Consider the following 14822-nt stretch of genomic DNA (forward strand, 5'->3'; position numbering starts at 1 on the left):
CTGGTAGACACCACTCCACAGCACCTCACAACAGCGGCGGCAGGGGGAGACCCCAGTGCCAATTGACCCTATCTGCCTTTTGTGTCTTCCTCTGAAATAAGACCTTCTCAATGGTAGAAAATGGTGACATGCACATCCAATACCCTTATGCCATGAAAAACATAATTTGGAATCGGAGTTGAGGGATGCTAACCCTGTGGAGATAATTTTGGTTATGTAGTGTTGTGGACACCTGCTCGTCAAGCATCTCATTCCAAAATCATGGGCGTTATTATGGAGTTGGCCCACCCTTTCCTGCTATAACAGCCTCCACTCTTCTGAGAAGGCTATCCACTAGATGTTGGAACATCAGAATGCAGCAGGGACTTGCTTCCATTCAGCCACAAGCATTAGTGAGGTTGGGCACTGATGTTGGGCTTTTAGGCCTGGCTCGCAGTCGGTGTTCCAATTCATCCCAAACATGTTCGATGGGGTTGAGTTCAGGGCTCTGTGCAGGCCAATCAAGTTCTTCCACACCGATCCCGACAATCCATTTCTGTATTTGTGCATGGGGGGCATTGTCATGCTGAAACAGGAATTTACCACAAGTGTTCTCAAATCAAGTTATAGAAACATCTCAAGGATGATTCATTTAAACAGGATGCACCTGAGCTCAATTTCGAATCCCATAGCAAAAGGTCTGAATACTTATGTAAATAAGGTATTTCTGTTTTTTATGGGGTATTGTGTGTGTGTGGATTGATTTATTTTATTTATTCAAACCTTTGTAGAATAAGGCTTTAACCTTTCTGATCTCCCCATCCCGGATCCGGGATCGTGAATACAGACTCAAGCTCATTACCATAACGCAACGTTAACTATTCATGAAAATCGCAAATGAAATAAATATGCTAGCTCTCAAGCTTAGCCTTTTGTTAACAACACTGTCATCTCAGATTTTCAAAATATGCTTCTCAACCATTGCAAAACAAGCATTTGTGTAACAGTATTGATGGCTAACGTAGCATTTAGCATTAGCATTCAGCTGGCAACATTTACACAAAAAAACAGAAAAGCATTCAAATAAAATCATTTACCTTTGAAGAACTTCAGATGTTTTCAATGAGGAGACTCTCAGAGAGCAAATGTTCAGTTTTTCCTGAAAGATTATTTGTTTAGGACAAATCGCTCCGTTTGTTAACTATTCATGAAAATCGCAAATGAAATGAAATAAATATGCCATCTCTCAAGCTTAGCCTTTTGTAAACAACACTGTCATCTCAGATTTTCAAAATATGCTTCTCAACCATAGGAAAACAATCATTTGTGTAAAAGTAGCTAGCTAGCGTTAGCATTTAGCGTTAGCATTTAGCGTTAGCATTTAGCGTTAGCATTTAGCGTTAGCATTTAGCGTTAGCATTTAGCGTTAGCATTAGCGTTAGCATCCAGCACGCAACATTTCAACAAAAACATAAAAGCCTTCAAATAAAATAATTTACCTTTGAAGAACTTCTGATGTTTTCAATGAGGATACTCTCAGTTAGATAGCAGATGCTCAGTTTTTCCAAAAAGATTCTTTGTGTATTAGAAATAGCTCCGTTTTATACATCACATTTGGCTACCAAAAAAAATCTGAAAATTCAGTCCTCAAAACGCAAACTTTTTTCCAAATTAACTCCATAATATCGACTGAAAACATGGCAAACGTTGTTTAGAATCAATCATCAAGGTGTTTTTCACATATCTCTTCATTGATACATCGTTCTTGGACACATGGTTTCTCCCCTATATCAAATGGAAAAGTACGAGCAGCTGGCAATTGCGCACCGAATTCCACGCAGGACACCAGGCGGACACTTGGAAAATGTAGTCTCTTATGGTCAATCTTCCAATGATATGCCTACAAATACGTCACAATGCTGCTAAGACCTTGGGCGAACGACAGAAAGTGTAGGCTCATTCCTTGCGCAATCACAGCCATATAAGGAGACAATGGAAAACAGAGCTTCAGAAATTCTGCTAATTCCTGGTTGATGCATCATCTTGGTTTCGCCTGTAGAATGAGTTCTGGGGCACTTACAGACAAAATCTTTGCAGATTCTGAAACTTCAGAGTGTTTTCTTTCCAAAACTGTCAAGAATATGCATAGTCGAGCATCTTTTCGTGACAAAATATCGCGCTTAAAACGGGAACGTTTTTTATCCAAAAATGAAATAGCGCCCCTAGAGATCTAACAGGTTAACATAACAAAATGTGGAAAAAGTCCAGGAGTCTGAATACTTTCGGAATGCACTGTATAGTGTATAGGAATCAAATCAAAGTTTATTTGTCACATGTGCCTAATACTACAGGTGTAGATCTTACAGTCAAATGCTTACTTACAGGCTCTCACCAATAGTGGGGAGAAAAAAAAGTGTGTGTGTGTGTGTGTGTGTGTAGGTAAGCAAAGAAATAAAACAACAGTAAATAGACATTTGAAAGTAAGAGTAGCAAGGCTATATACAGACACCGGTTAGTCAGGCTTATTGAGGTAGTATGTACATATGGTTAAAGTGACTATGCATATATGATGAACAGAGAGTAGCAGTAGCGTAAAAAGAGGGGTTGGCGGGTGGCTTTTCAGTATTCTTATGGCGTGGGAGTAAAAACTATTGAAAAGCCTTTTTGTCCTAGACTTGGCATTCCGGTACTGCTTGCCATGCGGTAGTAGAGAGAACAGTCTATGACTGGGGTGGCTGGGGTCTTTGACAATTTTCAGGGCCTTCCTCCGACATCGCCTGGTGTAGAGGTCCTGGATGGCGGGCAGCTTTACCCCAGTGATGTACTCGGCCATACGCACTACCCTCTGAAGTGCCTTGCGGTCGGAGGCCGAGCAATTGCCGTACTACGCAGTGATGCAGGATGCTCTCGATGTTGCAGCTGTAGATCTCAGGACCCATGCCAAATATTTTCAGTCTCCTGAGGGGGAATAGACATTGTTGTGCCCTCTTCATGACTGTCTTGGTGTATTTGGACCATTCTAGTTTGTTGTTGATGTGGACACCAAGGAATTTGAAGCTCTCAACCTGCTCCGCTACAGCCCCGTCGATGAGAATGTGGACGTGCTCGGTGCTCCTTTTCTTATAGTCCACAATCATCTCCTTGGTCTTGGTTACGTTGAGGGATAGGTTGTTATTCTGGCACCACCCGGCCAGGTCTATGACCTCCTCCCTATAGGCTGTCTCGTCGTTGTCGGTGATCAGGCCTACCACTGTTGTCGTCAGCAAACTTAATGATGGTGTTGAAGTCGTGCCTGGCCATGCAGTCGTGGGTGAACAGGGAGTACAGGAGAGGACTGAGCACGCACCCCTGGGGAGCTCCAGTGTTGAGGATCAGATGTGTTGCTACCTACCCTTACCACCTGGGGGGCGGCCCGTCAGGAAGACCAGGATCCAGTTGCAGAGGGAGGTGTTTAGTCCCAGGTTCCTTAGCTTAGTGATGAGCTTTGAGGGTACTATGGTGTTGAACGCTGAGCTGTAGTCAATGAATAGCATTCTCACATAGTCATTGGTAAGAACCATTGACTTTGGGTGGGGGATTTGCATGGTATAGATACTCTGGGGACTGTATTTAAGAAATGCAATTTCTGTACCTACCCAGTATTATATTACCCAATATTGGACACAACCTTCTCTGATCAATTGCCAATTCTATGTTGTAATATGCAGACAAGCACTGTCAGAGGGAACTATGAAGCATTATACAACAAAAGGAGGTTCCTGAATTGGTCCATACATACATTTTACTTTCTGTCCTATAGAACAGGGGTTCCCAACCGTTTTCAGTCAGGCCTCCCTTCCAGCATTGGGGCAACATCCTGCGCGCTCCATGTCTATTTCTATGGGTACAAGCCCTGTTCATGACATAAACTGTTCAAACCCCTCTTTGTTGGTGGAGAGAAAATGTTGCAGGTTTTATAGCTCATTTCCTGCAATTCTACACATTTTGTCTACCGTTTTAAAGCTAGTTTTCTTGCAACTTTATACATCTTGCCACATGTGTATTCATGCGCACCCCCCCCCCCCCCCCCCCCCCCCCGCCCCACAGTTTGGGAACCACTGCTATAGAATATTGTGTGTCATGCACCATTTGAGTAGGGTTTCTGTCAGAGCAATGCACTTGATGTAAAAATACAATATGGGATTAAACTCCAGATATGAGATTTGCCACAGCTGGCTGGTTCTTTTATCAGCTGGTGAGGGAAAGTAGACGGAGGTAAAGCGGTTAGGAGAACATCACAGAGAATGAGGGAATGGGAGAATTACAATGGGGAAAGCAAATAGAACAACACTTCGGCTTTTATCATTAAACTGTCTCACTGATGTCTGTGGTGGGTGCAGGTGTAAGCGCAATAAAACCCCCACTGAGCCAGGCAGCCATTCTGTAGAAGGCTCTCCTTGGTGGTGGGTGGGTTAACCTTTGCTCTCCTAAGTGTGTGTTTGTGGGTAACCATGCATATGTCTTCTGACCCGGCCACCTGAGGCGCATGTGCAGCTTGTCAGGACATCTGGCACCTTGTGTGTTTTAGCCATTAGCTACCTCCTTTAGAAGGGCCACAGAAAATAGACTATCAGGTACTTTGGACTTCCAAACCTTTCAAGATGGTGGGATTTCTACTGGGTGTTCCTGGCAGTCAAATGCTGTGTTTATGCTGGCCAAGGTATTTGGGTGGAAAGGGGTTTGGCCATTTTCAGTATTTTTTTCTGTGTGTGTACACTAGACTTGTTTACAAGTTAGAAAATTGGCCAAAACACAGATCCCCTTTGTTTACTGTGATGTCAGTTCACAGTAATCATGAGCTATGAAAAATGGTTTAGTGTTATTAGGTGGGTGTATGTGTACAAATGCATTATGCATGGCAGCAGACTTTTTTCACCTAAAACATTTCTTCCTGGAACTAAATCTAAATGGACCTGCCACATTCCAAGTACCCTACTGGTCAAAAGTTTTAGAACAGCTACTCAGGACAAAGGGGAGTGATGCTTGCTTCCTCCAGTCAAAAACCACTCTTACACTTCCCTTCTCTGACTCCCTCTTTTATCCATTCTTCTTTCTGCATCTCTTGCCTACTTTCCTCTTATGTTTCCCTCTTATGTACACTACTGGTTAAACATTTTAAAACACCTACTCATTCAAGGGTTTTTCTTTATTTGTACTATTTTCTACTCTGTAGAATAATAGTGAAGACCTCAACTATGAAATAACACATGGAATAATTTAGTAACCTAAGACAGGGAATTTTTACTAGGATTAAATGTCAGGAATTGTTAAAACGGAGTTTAAATGTATTTGGCTAAGGTGAAAGTAAACTTCCCGGCTTCAACTGTACCACCAAAGGTCAATAAAGGTCAAAATAGTCTATCAAAGCTGTTCCATTGGGAGACTAGATATAAAGGGCTAGGCGGTCATTGTATGTGGAATACGGTTCACCTTATTGATACTGACGAGAACAAATTGATGAACATACCTACAGCACTCAAGATAACATGGGCAAAAAAATATTTTGTTGAATGCCGTTCTTACTCATTACATACACGTTACATAATTATTCAATGCTGGAAAGTCAGCAACCCTGTCATCCTCCTATGGTCCATTGATATAGTGGAAAATACATTACCTTCAGAAAGTATTCATACCCCTTGACTACATTTTGCTACAGCCTGAATTCAACATGGATTTAATGGATTTTTCTCACCCATCTACACACACTACTGCATAATGACAAAGTGAAAACGTTTTTAGAAATGTTTGCAAATTTATTCGATATAAAATACAGATCTCATTTACATAAGTATTCACATCTGGGTCATTACTTTATAGAAGCACCATTGGCAGTGATTACAGCTGTGAGTCTTTCTGGGTAAGTCTCCTTGATCTTTCCACATCTGGATTGTGCAACATTTGCCCATTTATTCTTTTTGACATTCTTCACCCTCTGTCAAATTGGTTGTTGATAATTGCTAGACAACCATTTTCTGGTCTTGCCATAGATTTAAGTAGATTTAAGTCACTCTAACTCTGCCTCTCTTTTTTGGTAAGCAACTCCAGTGTATATTTGGCCTTGTGTTTTAGGTTATTGTCCTGCTGAAAGGTGAATTCATCTGCCAGTGTCTGGTGGAAAGCAGACTAAACCAGGTTTTCCTCTTTCCTCCCTGGTCTTTGTTGTTGAATTTGTGTTTGAAATTCACTGCTCGACTGAGGGACCTTACAGATTATTGTATGTGTGTGATACAGAGATGAGGTAGTCATTCACAAATCATGTTACACTATTATTGCACAACGAGTGAGTCCATGCAACTTATTATGTGACATTTCTACTCCTGCACATTTCTACTCCTGAACTCGCAGTAACAAAGGGGTTGAATACTTATTGACTCAAGACATTTCAGCTTTTCATTTGAATTAATTTGTAAACATTTCTAAAAACATAATTCCACTTTGACATTATGGTTATTGTGTAGGCCAGTCACAAAAACAAGTTTGATTTAATCCATTTTAAATTCAAGCTGTAACACAACAAAATGTGGAAAAGGTCTAGGGGTGTGAATACTTTCTGAAGGCGCTGTATGTAAGGTTAGTCAAGAAGAAAGTTTAGTTAGAACCTGGGCTATTTCAAATACTTGTTTTGATGTCTTACTACCAGATACGATAGGGCATGCCCACAAGCTCGAAGTAACCAATCGCACAGTGTCTATTGGGGATAGACCGGTTGAGTGGCGAGGCGAATGATTTGAGCCCCTCTCTATAAAGGGAGCCACTCGCCCTCCAAACTGGTTATTCCCACCTCTCTTCCTCGCGGAAGTGACTGCGTTCACTAAAGCTCTCGTCAGCACGATTCGATTTCTGCCTTCGCAGTTTTGCTTTTGCATAATTCATTTTCTACTTGTCAGTTTCTGTTTAGCTATCGCCACATGGCTAGCTATTGAGATTAGCGCTTTGTTGGCATTGACATCCAGGGCATGGAGGAATTGGGATTCGGCAAACCTCTGGTAGTCAAGCCTTCACTGGCTAGTCACCTCAACCCCAGTGCCTCGGCAATGACCGGCACTGCTCTCCCTGGGAAAGCGGAGTGTTTACCGCCTCCATTTTCCAAAAGGTCTACATTGCTGCGGCAGGTTCAGTATGGGCTTGAGCGTAACATCCTTACTGCTGGCGCACCAGGCCGATTTGCTCAATAGATGAGCACAGCCAACCAAGACCAATGGGCGAGATCTGCGTCGGATCTCCTCTTGCTTACTAGAGCAGGAAATCTCCTCTCTATTAAGCAATGGGGGGTCAGAGCCATCAATACTGGCAGTTTCCATCTCAGTAATACTACTGGGATTACTGCGAAAGAGAGATTTTCAGAATTGAGGGGCTGGCCTGGGGTGTCAACGACACAGCAATTGACAGATAGTTGTGACCCAGGACTGTCTTTTCAGCTCTCCCTCACGGGAGTAGCCCCTCCGTTTTCTTATATGGCATTCCCCAAAGGGTAGAGACAACAGATGTGGCACTCACAGGATGGAACACAGTTCACGAGGGAAGGGCAGTACACGGATTATGGTCCCCACAGCTCCGCCACGCTCATACATTACCTCGAACGGCTGACATTGATTCATGCCTTGATGCACTTCCTTCAAAATTGCCACATCCTTCTCAGGACAGACAATATGACTGTGGTAGCATACATCAACCAGCAGGGTGGCACTCACTCTCTGCATCTACACAGATTGTTAAGATTTTTCTGTGGGGCAGGGCAAACCTACTTCCACTACACGCTACTCATGTCTCAGGCGTATTGAATGTGGGAGCGGACTTTTTGTCCATAGGCAATCCCCTATATGGGTACTGGAGACTCCATCCCCAGGTGTTGAACCAAATCTGGGATAGATACGGTCTAGATCTCTTTGCATCACACAAAGAGACACTGCCCGTTGTCTTTGTGATAGCGGAATACGTAACACTGGAACTGGACGCGCTGGCACACCCTTAGCCAAGGGTGATGCGCTATGCATTTCCTCCTCCTATGATTGATTCTCCCCACTTTGAACAGAGTGAGAGAACAATATTTACCCCTTATCTTGGAAGCCCCTCAATGGCCATTCAAAATCTAGTTAGCAGAATTTTTACTCCTGCTTTATGTCGAGCCATGACAGCTTCCATTAAGCAGGGATCTATTGACCCAGGCAAACAGAGATTTCCCACCCTGAAACCATGGCCTTCTGAGCCTGGCCCGTGAGAGAATAAATCTGAATGCGACAGGCTTTCCTCTCGAAGTCATTGAGGCGATCCAGATCACAAGAGCCCCTACTACTGTATGGAAACAACTGGTGTGTTTTTGAGAAGTTGGTTCACTGAAAATTGATAATTCCTTACCAATCAATGCTCTGTATCTTGAGGTGTTATGCTTCTTGCGGGTCTTTTTGGACAGAGGGAAGGCTTTTTCCCCACTGTTAATGTCTATTTAGAAGCCATCTTAGCCTGCCATACACTGAATATAACAAATATTAGGATCCCCTTCCTAATTTTGAGTTGGACCGCCCCCTCCCCTGCCCTCTGAACAGCCTCAATTGTTTGGGACATGGACTCTACAAGATGTCAAAAGCCTTACACAGGGATTCTGGGCCATGTTGAGTCAATAGTTCCCACAGTTGTCAAGTTCGCTAGAAAGAGGTGTTCTTCATGTTTGTATACTCAGTGTATAGGCTTGGACAATAACACAGTTGGGAAACACCTTCTGTTGTGTTGTTTCATGAAGGCTAAGCGCCATTTACGCCCAGTCTCCAAGCCTTTAGCTCTATCTTCAGACGTGTATTGTGCTTGAGCCGATTTCTCAGGAATCTTTTGAGACGAAATCTCTGAGACTGCTTTGCCATTTGCCCTTACATCCGCAAAGCGAGTGAGTGAGTTGCACGCACTCAGTCCATCATTCGTGTCTGCAGCTTGCTCCAGTGTTTTCCAAGGTGATGCTGTTATTCAACCCTGCCTTAATTCCTAAGATCAGCAGCAATTACAATTATCTTGGAAAACCTAGACCTGATGTCTTTCCAACCACCACTCTTCAACTCTACGGAAGAAGGGCGTCTCCACCGTTGATGTGCAGTACACATGTTGTGCATCTACTTGCATAGAACAAGAGCATGGCGCAAGAGTGACCAACTGTCTCTCATCAACGGTTATCCCATTGGATAGTAGAGGTTATTATATTAACTTATAATAGCAAGGGTTAAAATGGGCCTGAGGACTCATTCCACCAGAGGTTTGGCTTCCTCTTGGGCACTGTTCAAAGACATCACTTTACAAGAGGTTTGCGAGGTGGCATGTTGAGCCACCTCCTCCTACTTTTGAGGTTTTACCGACTACATGTCACTGCACCATTGGGGAATACTGTTCTCAGTGTGGGAGCCTCTGAGGGGTGATGCTGTTGAAAGTACCCTGGCTTTGGAGAGCATGTCTGTGTTACGGCAGTTTGCCATATCCCTTAGTGAAACATCGAAACAACTGTTTCAAATGGAACTCAAGGTTACTTACGTAACCTGCATCTCCCTCCCCGCAAGGCGCTCGTCCCTAGAGGAGACGCATTGCACATTGGAGCATATTGACCCTATGGTGCAGAACAGGGTTTCCATTAGCTGGTAATTGCCTGCTTTTGGCTCCCCAAAATAAATTGTTTCTGGCCAAATTGACCAGGAGAAGACATTATCCCGTTGCCTAGTAATGCTTTTTATTCATTGATGGAAGTACCAGTTGATGAAAATGTATTTGACTGACATGCTTATAGGCCTATAGGTTAATTTGCATGATATGGTGGAATTTAAATTGCCACTTGTGTATTTACACTTGTACTGCTTGCAGCTCCTCGGCCCGTTGCTGCTGGAGTAAAACAAATGCTTTTATAAGCCCAGTCGTTGCACAACAATTCTAATTGCAATCACCCTCTGAATGACACACAATCCATGTCTCAATGGTCTCCAGTCTTAACAATCCTTCTTTAACCTGTCTATTCCCCTTCATCTACAACAATTCTGAAGTGGATTTAAAGTGACATCAGTAAGGGATCATAGCTTTAACCTGGTGTCGTGTCTTTGGCTATGCTGGATTAAGTGATATGACATGCTATTCTATAAAATCCTTTCTTTGTAATTAATATTACCTGATTGAGCTAATCATGTAAATGTAATTAACTACAAAGTCGGGGCACCACGAAATAATATTTATAGAGCTGTTATCTTCCGAATTAACTCTTAAAGACCTAGTAATATTTTACATCAATAGCAGTCAATATTAATCGTCACCTTATTTCAGTCTTATTTCAGTCTCATCAGTTGTAAATTCTTGGTTATCTTCACGAACACTAGCTAACAAGTTGAATCAGCAATACAACATTTGGTTTAATTATTTATTTACTAAATACATAACTAATTACACATAATTACATGTATACAGAATAAATAATACCTTGATTACAAATGACATCATAAAGGAAAACGTCCCTAGCGGGCTGAACAGATATGACAGCTGGTTACACAAAGAAAAGGGGCTGGGTTTGAGTGAAAGAGCGGGAAGACTGAGGAACAAAGGGAGAAGCGAGGTCTCTTTCGTAAATCCAGTATCTTATGCATTCTAAATTACCGCCCACTTGGAAAAGGAAAATGCAATAAATATTTACTCTGAGCTGCACTTCGGTAGGTTGGTGGTAGAGGGAAGGCCGTGTTGCCCAACAGAGTCCTTTGAAGAATGTCAAAGAATGTGGTGTTAAATTGAATACGTTGTAGCAACATTGTTGTGTGGTAGACAGGATACTCTGTCCTTTCCTAGCCCACGTTTGCAGCTGTTGTTGCTAACTCAACGGCTAGAAGGTATCACTTCTGTAGTGAATAAGAGTTCAAAGTTCATACCATTCGCAACCAAAGCTCACGCTTTTGGCTTCGTTCTGTAGTTATTATCTGAACCATTCTGACATCGGACAGTTGTCCTCACATCCTCGGAACAGGTGGTTACATTTTCGTCAAGGCTTTATATAGTGGAGGGAGAAGGGTGTGTTTGAAAAGTTTTATAATCCATGTCTCTTCACAGGGGCGGGCCACTGATTGAGCAGAGCCCTAACCTTATGAAAACCTAAATCTCTCATTTGGAAGCTAAAATTAAATTGAATCTTTTCACCAATAATTTTATATTCAAACATTTAAATTGAACAACAATTCCATGTGAATCCGATAACTACAATGTGCAGACTTTCCACTGTAGAGTTTGTCATCCTATCATTGACAACCGAACTGACATCATATTCATTAAGTACCACCGCATATGTTCAATTGGTCGGATTACCAGAATATAGTTAATTTCCCCCCACCTTCTGATGTTCCCAGAATCTCTGTTTAACCAAAGGATTTTCAAATGTCACGTCAGTAGGGTAGACAGAGGAAAAAGTGGAGACAGGTATTTATGACTGTCATAAACCTACCCCCAGGCCAAGGTCATGACACTGGTCAGTCTCATGATCCTAATGTTTTGTGCAATCTGTGTATACGCTTAAATTCCCAGTGTTTTATACATATTTCCACAGTTTAAATAATACTGTGAAATTGTAAAAATTAAGATAATGCCTTTTTAGTGTTAGAGCTGTTTGAAAAGGCCGCCTGTTTTGGTTGGATAGAGCTTTGACCATGGGGTTAATTATACTGCACAAAAATATAAACATGACCAATGTAAGGTGTTGGTCACATTTTTCATGAGCTGAAATAAAAGATCCCAGAAATGTTCCATACGTGCAAAAAGTTCTCACATTTATTTCACAGATTTGTTTCCATCCCTGTTAGTGAGCATTTCTCATTTTCCAAGATAATCCAACCACCTGTCAGGTGTGGCATATCAAAAAGCTGATTAAACAGCATGATCATTACACAGGTGCACCTTGTGCTGGGGGACAATAAAAAGCCACTCTAAAATGTGCAGTTTTGTCACAACACAATGCCACTGTCTCAAGTTTCGAGGGAGCGTGCAATTGGCATGCTGACTGCAGGAATGTCAACGAGCTGTTGCCAGAGAAATGAATGTTAATTTCTCTACCATAAACTGCGGCCGTCATTTTAGAGAATTTGGCAGTATGTCCGACCGTCCTCCCCACCGGAGATCGCATGTACCTATGCCAGCCCAGGACCTCCACATCCATCTGAGACCAGCCACCAGGACAGCTGATGAAACTGAGGAGTATTTCTGTCTATAGTAAAGCCTCTTTGTGGGTAAAAACTCATTCTGATTGGCTGGGCCTTAGCCATACCATATTAATTGAAAACAATCATCACAGTAAGGTACTTAATTGTTTACCCGATATGATTTGATATTGAGATAAAATTGTCTGCATTGGACCCCCACCCACCCAATACTTTTAACTTTTTAGAGATGGCTGGTTTTGATGCCATACCTCTGACTTGAGTCAAATGGCACAGATTCAATAGTAAAGATGTGTGCGTTCTCCACACACACAGTTACAGTAACCAAAAGGTTGCTGGATCGAATCCCTGTGCTGACGAGGTAAAAAGTCTGTTGTTCTGCCCCTGAGCAAGGCAGTTTAACCCACTTTTCCCCGGGTGCTGTGGATGTGGATTATGGCAGCCCCACGCACCTCTATGATTCCGAGGGGTTGGGTTAAATGCGGACGACACATTTCAGTTGGATGCATTCAGTTGTACAACTGACTAGGTATCCCCCCTTTCCCTTTCCTACACACGCTAGTGTAGACACACTCACATACTTGATCCCACACACTGCACATGTGTAGCGAGTGTATTGGGAGTCCACCACCAGCCCTGTGCTCCCTCTTCTCCCCTCACACTTCACCTGGGAATGGATCAGAGTTCACGCCGCTCCATGGAGCTTTGTGAATGTGACCTAGTCTGGAATATCCCTTTCCTGGACTTGGGCTCCTGCCATTCCTGGGAACCTGGCAACTCCTAATAACACCCCTATAACCAGCAACACACCCGCCAGCAAAATCAAAAATAAACTCTCCTGCCACACAGTGCAGTCTACGGCTCAGTTGGTAGAGCATGGCACCTGCAACGCTAGGATCGTGGGTTCCCGCCAAGGCGACCCACATGAAAATGTGTGCACGCATGACTGTAAGTAATTTTGGATTTAGGCGTTTTATAAATGACATTCAGTAAATTATTGTTATATTTGATGTCAATGGCACTGGCTGGTGTTGGTTTCCTTACATATGACATGCACCTGAAGGATTGGACCAGCCTACTCTAGACCCACTGTTTCCATCATCCTCCCACCGCCTACCCATTATGGACCTGTGGACTACAGGCCTGATGCCAGAAAACAATTACAGACTGGAATTCTGTTAGCAAATTCTCATTTGTAGAGCCCTGGGCAAGATCTTCCCTATTTGTAATTATTCAGTGACTGTTCTAAAAGGTTCTAATAACAATTTGCGCTAAGGGTTTCTGTCCTTCATAACTGGGGAGGAAGTAGACCTTTTTTAATAAACAACAAACTGTTAAAGAACTTGGCTCAGCTCCATTAAATTAGGAATTTTTGAAATGTTGTGTAATCAAAAGTTCACAATGAACCATAAATACGAAATTGGTTAGAAAGTATGATGTGGCAGAGGAAACCATAACAGCCGTTCAAAAGGAATGAAATATGTAAATATGTATTGTTGGTTTGATGTGGTACATGATTTATAATATTTACAAATCCTCTGTAATGTGACCATATTCATTTAGGACATCTGAAGGCTTCCAAGAGAACCCTGTGAACTCTGTGGCTTTCCCACAGGTCACCCCTACACACACACACAGTGACATCTCACACTGCCCCCCCCCCCCCCAAAACAAAACAAAATTGGACTCCAATGTCCAAGGCTGGAGAACAAACAACATTTGTAATGGAGGGCTGGTTATTGTTCTATCTAACCTCCATTAAATCATAATCGTCATTGGTCTGGAAAGCAGACTCCCCTAACACCCCACAACCTGACTGCTCACCTCCTGCCAAAACCTTATCTGGTTTTGTAGCTGGCCACAGACGTTTCCGTTCAGGCATTGATTTGATACATTTACGGGTGTACCTCAATAGTCTAAAATGGCTGCTCGACAAGTGAAAGCAAATTCTTGGTAGCCATTCTGCACATTGCTTTCATCTAGCTTGTGTTTTCAGATTACTACCATGAAGGAGAGTATACCACTGTAGAGAATGTCTGTCTGGCCTTCTGCCTTTTCCAGGTCATAGTGTGTGTTGCCCCTGGGAGTATATCACACCTGCCTAATGTCGATTTGGCCAGGCAGGCACATGGCTAAGGGATCGCGACACTACACCAAACTGTTCATCAAAAAGAACAAGGAACACAATTAATTCTGAAATCAATCGCCCCTCAGATGGTGCAGTGATGTAGATTAATGGTCTCAGGAAAGCCCTTTCTATCATAACCGGCAATTCTGTCTAATGGCCAATGCACTGAAGCGTCCTCAGCGATAGAACAATGGCACTTGACCGTTAATAAATCAATATGGAGGGGGGAAAGAATCCTGTCAACATCTTGATGTATGGGAGAAAACACTGCAATCAATCGGGGGAGAGCAGAGACAAGCTCCATGTTGATTACAGTGTGTCGTGTCTGTCTCGCAGCACTGATTTCTAGAAGAACAACCCTATCCATAAGCTGACTGAAGAAGAGCTCCTGGCCTTCACCTCAGTAAGTTGTGTCTCACCATGTTTAGTTTTAGCACTTCCTCTGTGACATGTCTTGCACGTCCTCTATTAAGAAACTTTGCTCCCCCTCTCTTCTGAAGGGGACATTTTGCTTTGAGTGA

The 14822-nt window shown here is 42.8% G+C and overlaps 1 protein-coding gene across 1 annotated transcript in view; it reads left to right on the plus strand.

The window, feature by feature from the left end:
• Positions 1 to 14822, plus strand: part of LOC110502429 (tetratricopeptide repeat protein 27) — a 158340-nt gene that overhangs the window by 63309 nt on the left and 80209 nt on the right. The window contains exon 8 of the mRNA XM_036960856.1: positions 14638 to 14704. The gene's annotated coding sequence lies outside the window, so the exon portion shown is untranslated. The remainder of the gene's footprint in view (positions 1 to 14637; positions 14705 to 14822) is intronic.

Source organism: Oncorhynchus mykiss, chromosome 23 (genome assembly GCF_013265735.2).
Source record: "Oncorhynchus mykiss isolate Arlee chromosome 23, USDA_OmykA_1.1, whole genome shotgun sequence".
NCBI lineage: Eukaryota > Metazoa > Chordata > Actinopteri > Salmoniformes > Salmonidae > Oncorhynchus > Oncorhynchus mykiss.